This window comes from Rattus rattus, chromosome 9 (genome assembly GCF_011064425.1).
Source record: "Rattus rattus isolate New Zealand chromosome 9, Rrattus_CSIRO_v1, whole genome shotgun sequence".
NCBI lineage: Eukaryota > Metazoa > Chordata > Mammalia > Rodentia > Muridae > Rattus > Rattus rattus.
Genome location: NC_046162.1, coordinates 29,411,756 through 29,417,866, shown reverse-complemented (window position 1 = coordinate 29,417,866; position 6,111 = coordinate 29,411,756). Strand labels below are relative to the sequence as shown.

Below are 6,111 nucleotides of genomic sequence, written 5' to 3'. Positions count from 1 at the left end.
AGTTATGCACAGGCCCTGGAAATCCACATTGTCCCTGTGGATGCTCTGACCAGGGATATCCCTATGTTCTTTATCGGCAATATGAGCCACAGACATCAACACCAGCTTCTGTCTCAGCATAGCGAATGGCCCTCGGTGGCAACCTGGGTTGACACATCACCATGGCCTGAGATAGTCATCATGGGGTTGACCACTCAAGGCTATTCCTCCTCACACTCCAGTTCCATCTCTCTTCATACAGCTAAGCTGTTCCATTTCTCTTTTTTTTCCCAACTGACCACCTCATGCTCTCACATTGTGGTGGCTCCTGCTGCAGACTGGGCATACAGCTGACAGGCCCCTGGGCAACCTTCTCCATCCATGCTGTGTGGAATGGCAGCAAGCGGGGATCTGCGGCCCACCTGTGCCATGCACCGTAGGGCAGGTCGGTGGGTGGCACTGCAGTTGGCAGGTCTCCGTCTTCCTCCTCCTATGCTGTGCTGCTGGATTTGATTTGATTTGATTTGATTTGATTTGATTTGATTTGACTTGACTTGACTTGACTTTTATGAGTCCTAGGAATAAGACAGCTTTGGCCATCAAGCCAGACACCAAGCTAGGATGAACAAACGACTGCCAACTGCTCTGCCCTTGACTGATTGAAGACCACCATCACCAAGGTGTCTCTTTGCCCAACTACAGTCTTGATAGCATTTTTTGGCACAATAAGGTTTACATTTTGATAAAGTCTATTATTTCAACTGTTCACGCTTCTAGTATTATAGTCGAGAATGATTTCCCAATACAAGTTTTGAAGTTCATGGTTATATTTGATCTTACTTAAAAATCTAAACTCTCTCTTGCATGGCAAATAGAGAATAAAGATCCAGAAAAAGCTGTAATAAATGTCGTGCAAATATCAATCAGTGGTGGCACAAAATAAATGTGAGGGCTGGAATTGGTGTGGATATCATATGAACCCCCAAATGAAGTTCCAAATTCTCAGGCCTTACAACAATGAACGATAGATCCCTCCAGGATTTGCTCAGCCTACTGGCTCAGGCTCAGAGGCACAAAACCCAGTCATATTCATAATAGATGAGGTCTGTCCTGACTGAAGGCAGGGTTAGTCTCTCTCCACTACGTCCTTGTTCCTTCTGCAACTGTAACTCTGGGCCTTCCCTCAGGGTAGTAGGCCTTGTTTCAAAATGGCTTTGGGATGAGGCCCTTTGAGTCACAAGTGGGAAAATGGGAATTTTCTCTCCTGCTGACCCATCTGCCAGAGGAATCAGTCCAATCAAAACCCACAGCTGGGTTCAGGGCTTGTGAGGGCTGTGGACCTGCCCTGTGGTAGGACAGCCCACCTGTGCTCCTGCTCACCTCTGGGAGCAGTTTCTCCTCCCTCTGCTTCCTGGGAAACTGCAGGGGTGAGACCCAGGCTTCTGCTCACTTCTCTGCATCACATGCACCGCTCTTCTCCCTTTTGGATCCTTTCATTTTCTGCTTCATTTCTGAAGCTCTGAATTCTGTCCTTGGGAAACAGCCCATTTCTTATTCTAATCAACACCTTCACAGGCTCACAAAGAGGCAGTCTCTGGTCTGCCGTCTCACCTGGAAGTCCCTCCATCAAGTTCCTGAACAGCCAGGACTACACAGATGAGGAGGAGAAGGAAGAGGAGAAAGAGAAGGAAAAGAAAAAAAAAAGGAGGGAGAAGGAGGAGCAAATATAAAGCTACAAAGATGTTAAGATGATAGGAGTACAAGCTGGGTGGAACACAGTTTTTCGGGCCTGTCACACACTATTCTCCATGAAGCAACAGTAGGGGATACTTGTCATAATACATTTGTCAAAACAACAGCAAGAGAAAGAGACTATGGGCTTCAGTTGACAATTGTGCCAACATTGGTTCATCAATCTTGACATCTGTGCCACAACGATGGGGAATGCTGATGCTGGCAAGGCCTCTCCTCTTCCCCTACTCCCCTTCTTCCTCTTCCTTTCCTCCCTCTCCCAAGTCATTCTTCTTCTTCTTCTTCTTCTTCTTCTTCTTCTTCTTCTTCTTCTTCTTCTTCTTCTTCTTCTTCTTCTTCTTCTTCTTCTTCTTCTTCTTCTTCTTCTTCTTCTTCTTTTTCTCCTTCTTCTTCTTCTTCTTCTCCTCCTCTTCCTCCTCCTCCTCCTCTTCCTCCTCCTCCTCCTCTTCCTCCTCCTCCTCCTCCTCATCCTCATCCTTCTTCTTCTTCCTCCTCTCTTGCTCTATCTTTCCCTCTTGCTCTCTCTCATTCTCTCTCTCAATCAGTGTGTGTATGTCTGGGTGTGTGTTGAATGCGGAAGGTGGTTTTGTGGGAAATCTCAGCATTTTTCCACTTAGTTTTGCTGTGAGCATAAAACTATAATTAAAAAACAAAATCTGTTAAAAATATGACTGGGTCATCATCAAAGTATTTTTAGGCTCCTGCAGGTGCAAAAACTGGTGAAGACAGCCAGCCCATATCAGCATTCTACAGTGCAGAACAAGGGTTACTACAGAGCATCTCCCCACAGCAAAATGGGGATTTTTCTATTTTGCACTTTTTAATGGTTTTTGTGATGAAACATTGAGTCCTTTGAAGGCCCAGGAACAGAGTCAGCTAACAGCTGGGCACCTGCTTCCTGAAGAGCCTCACAGATACATGGGAGCACTCAGCCTTCTTGTCCCCAGTACTACCTCCTGGAAGCCAGACCTGGGGCAGACCTGCTCTCACTGACCTCACACGCTGTCAATGACTTGGTTGTAGTCCTGATCACTCCCATTAGTGGTATTGTCCTGTTCTATTTTGTGAATCTTCTGTTCTTCCAGAGGACTTAATTCAGACATCAGGAAGGCATTCTGTCCTCTGTCCTCTCTCCTTCTATTCTCCCTAGGTCAGCGGTCTTTAGTCTAAGCCACATAAATAAATCGTCCAAAGAAATTGCACACTCTGGACACCAGCAACAATTAGTGGGTTTGTGGACACTTTTCAGCTCTCCAGGTGACTCAGCTGAGCGGTCAAAGTGACAAACTATAGGTCTTGTGGAGCTCTTGACATTTCCCCAAACGTTCCCCAATTCCCTCCAACTAACCACAAAGACAGAGTAAGATGACAACACAAAAGAGTCATAAGTGTAAACACATAAAAAAGTTAAACTTCAATACCATATTTAAAACCAAGCACTAGACCATCATAATTCCCGTAGCATCACCATCTGAAAGCCAGAAGTTTGGTCTCAGAGCTTGCTCAACCCAGAATACTAGCAGGAAGTGTCCAATCCTGTATACCCTCTTCAGGCTCTTTCTTAGGCTTAGATGACCACAGACTCTGTAGATGACTCTTTTCCCTACCGTCCTGTCTGAAAACCTATTATAATCTCTAACACAAGCAACTGTGTAAATACTCTGCCTTTCCCCTACTGCCCCATTATCCACACCAAGCCAGCTAACTTAGAAACAGGCTGTTAAGGCAAATTCTTATACTCTAAAACAATGTGTATTATGTCACAGGTATATCTTTAATACATGAAAATGTTATGTTTCCGAAAAGAGGAACTCCTCTCACACAGATGTGCTCCTAGGTCCCTTGTTGTGATGTCTATTCCCAGTTGTCAACTTGACTATATCTAGAATGAACTTCAATTTAGAAATGGGGGGGGGTGCACACCAGTGACTGCCATCACACCTGTCATCCAGCCCCTGTGAGACTCTGCTCACCTCTCCAGTCCCACTCCTCCACATACTCCTCCCTCCCTTGATTGCAGACAGACAGACACTTTAGTCCTGGGGACACAGCTTCCTGTAATCCAGAGGCCTCTGGACTTGGTAGATGCATTTCAGTAGACATCCAGCTTGCTATGCATGCCATCGGATTCATCTGAAATATCACTCTTTCCTAGGGACAGGCTATGTTCCCTCGGCAGACAGGTTTTCTACAGCATTGTCTCTCAGCAGACCTTCCCAGCAGTCACAACTACAGGATGTGACTGGCTCACAGTGGGCAGATGAGAGATTCTCCTAAGGTTCCAATCCTAGTTCCAAATGTCACAATTGGGAAGCCAAGTGCCATCATAACATCCTCTCTTTTATTGGAATTAATAACCTATTAATGGGGCCAAAATGTTGTGATTTTAATTCCATTCTCTCGTAACCTGCAGCTTCTCGGAGCTTATAGTTCAGAAATAGACTTTGCTCTGTCCCCAACCCTGAGACAGGCACTTAGCACCTGCTTAAATCATGACAAATTTTAACCCAATTTGCCCATCTCCTGTCAGCCTACACACAGTAAAGTAAAGATACCTGGTCCAAATGAACTGGGGAACTTGTAAAAATAAATGGCAAGCCAGTTTTCTGCATCCCAGCTCTTGGGACGCAGAGACAATAGGCAAAACAGGAAGGCAAGCCTAGTCTACAGAGGGAGGTCCAGGCAACCTGGGGCTACACAGTGAGACCCTACCTAAGAAAACAAAAACTATATAATTATTAAGTATTGTAATGCACTATTCCACTGCCTATTATAGGTGTCTCGAAAGCTCAAGTTTCAAAGAAAATTCAATAAGATCAACAAGACTGATGTAACTATGGGAATATTAACAAAATTCATCTAGGATCTTTTCACCAATCTATAACAAAATTACAATCACCAACTGATGTGTCTATAAAAAGACAAAGAGAGGAGGGATATGTTCTCTGGAGGTGTGGTGAGGTATGAGGGAAGGGGGTGCCTCCACGGGTGGACCCATGTTGAGGCATCCCTTCCCCCTGAGAGACTAGCCACAGAACCAACCAGTATAGTGTAGAATAGAGTTTATTCAGGGTATGAGGAAGAGAGTTAAGAGGGTAGTAGACACAGAGAAAGACAGACAGACAGACACAGAGAGAGAGAGAGAGAGAGAGAGAGAGAAGAGAGAGAGAGAGAGACAGAGAGACAGAGTGAAGAGGAGTAGAGAAGTAGAGGAGTAGAGGCAGGCCATGAACACATGGGGAGGGGGTTATGAGGAGAGAGTGGGGACAGAAAGGCAAGAGCAAGAAAGGAGCAAGAGAGTAAGGTAGGGTGGGGAGCAACCCCTTTTATAGTGTCAGGCATAACTGGCTGTTGCCAGGTAACTGTGGGGTGGAGTGTAGAGAGAATTCTAACAGCAACTATATCAGAGGGAAACATGGTTAACTTAAAAACAGATCAGACAACATACACAATTAGGTTTGTGGTTGTAATAACATTAAAATCATTGACTCAGCTCCAACTCAACATCGCCTGTGACTAGTAAATCTGCCAGAGTGGGAACTTGCATTCTGCATGTTTTCCACTGCTCAGAGATCCCTCACAAGTAACTTTTTGTTGCAATGACCACTCTCTGCCAAGGTGAGGATGGAAGTGATAACAGCACACAGGTGGGAAACAGACAGAGGGAAGCTACCTGTTGTTACTACTGACAGTGTTGGAGCCCAACAGAAGACATGTGTTCCACTGAGTTCCACATGCCTTATTTCAAGGGCTATCACTAGTCACTATGTTCCTGAGTTCAAGCAAACTTTGGAAATGCTGGGTGGGACAGCCAGACAGATCCCTAGACCCTTTCATGTCTATCACTCATCTCTAGGAAGCTTGAAGAACAGTGCAGCCACCAGGCAGGCATGAGAAAGGGGCAGGAGAGTGTGGGAGAGGATCGCCCCATCTACTGGCTTCACCGATGTAGAACTCAGGCTGATCTTGACAAACTGTAGAAAATCTACCAATCAGGGATGCCATTGCTAAAGTCTTGCTTTGATGTATAACTGCCACAGATTAAAACAAAGAAAACACTGTGGTTTAAATACAATACACTTTTAGAACAGATGATGGAGGCTCCATTAGGCAAACCCAGAATGCAACTTTCCACCGTCTGACTTTCCAAAAAACAAACCCCACCAAACAAACAAACAAAACCAATCATACATATATTTATTTCCTAGAACTCTGTAGTACAGCACTGGGAATGTGGACTGAGATCCAGCACCCTGCTCTCCTTGGTTACCATGGCCTGAATGTCTCTGACTGGGTGTCAGGGATCACTCAGACTGAAATAGAAATTAAGACCTTCTAGCCAATCTGCTCTTTTCAACAATCAAACTGCAACAGCCTTTA

The 6,111-nt window shown here is 45.1% G+C and overlaps 1 non-coding gene across 1 annotated transcript; it reads right to left on the bottom strand.

Moving 5' to 3' along the window:
- Window positions 1-545: 545 nt before the first annotated feature.
- On the bottom strand, window positions 546-684 carry LOC116910701. Its single transcript, XR_004389229.1, has one exon. It is a non-coding gene; the product is annotated as a small nucleolar RNA SNORA48 (small nucleolar RNA).
- Between the last annotated feature and the right edge of the window lie 5,427 nt (window positions 685-6,111).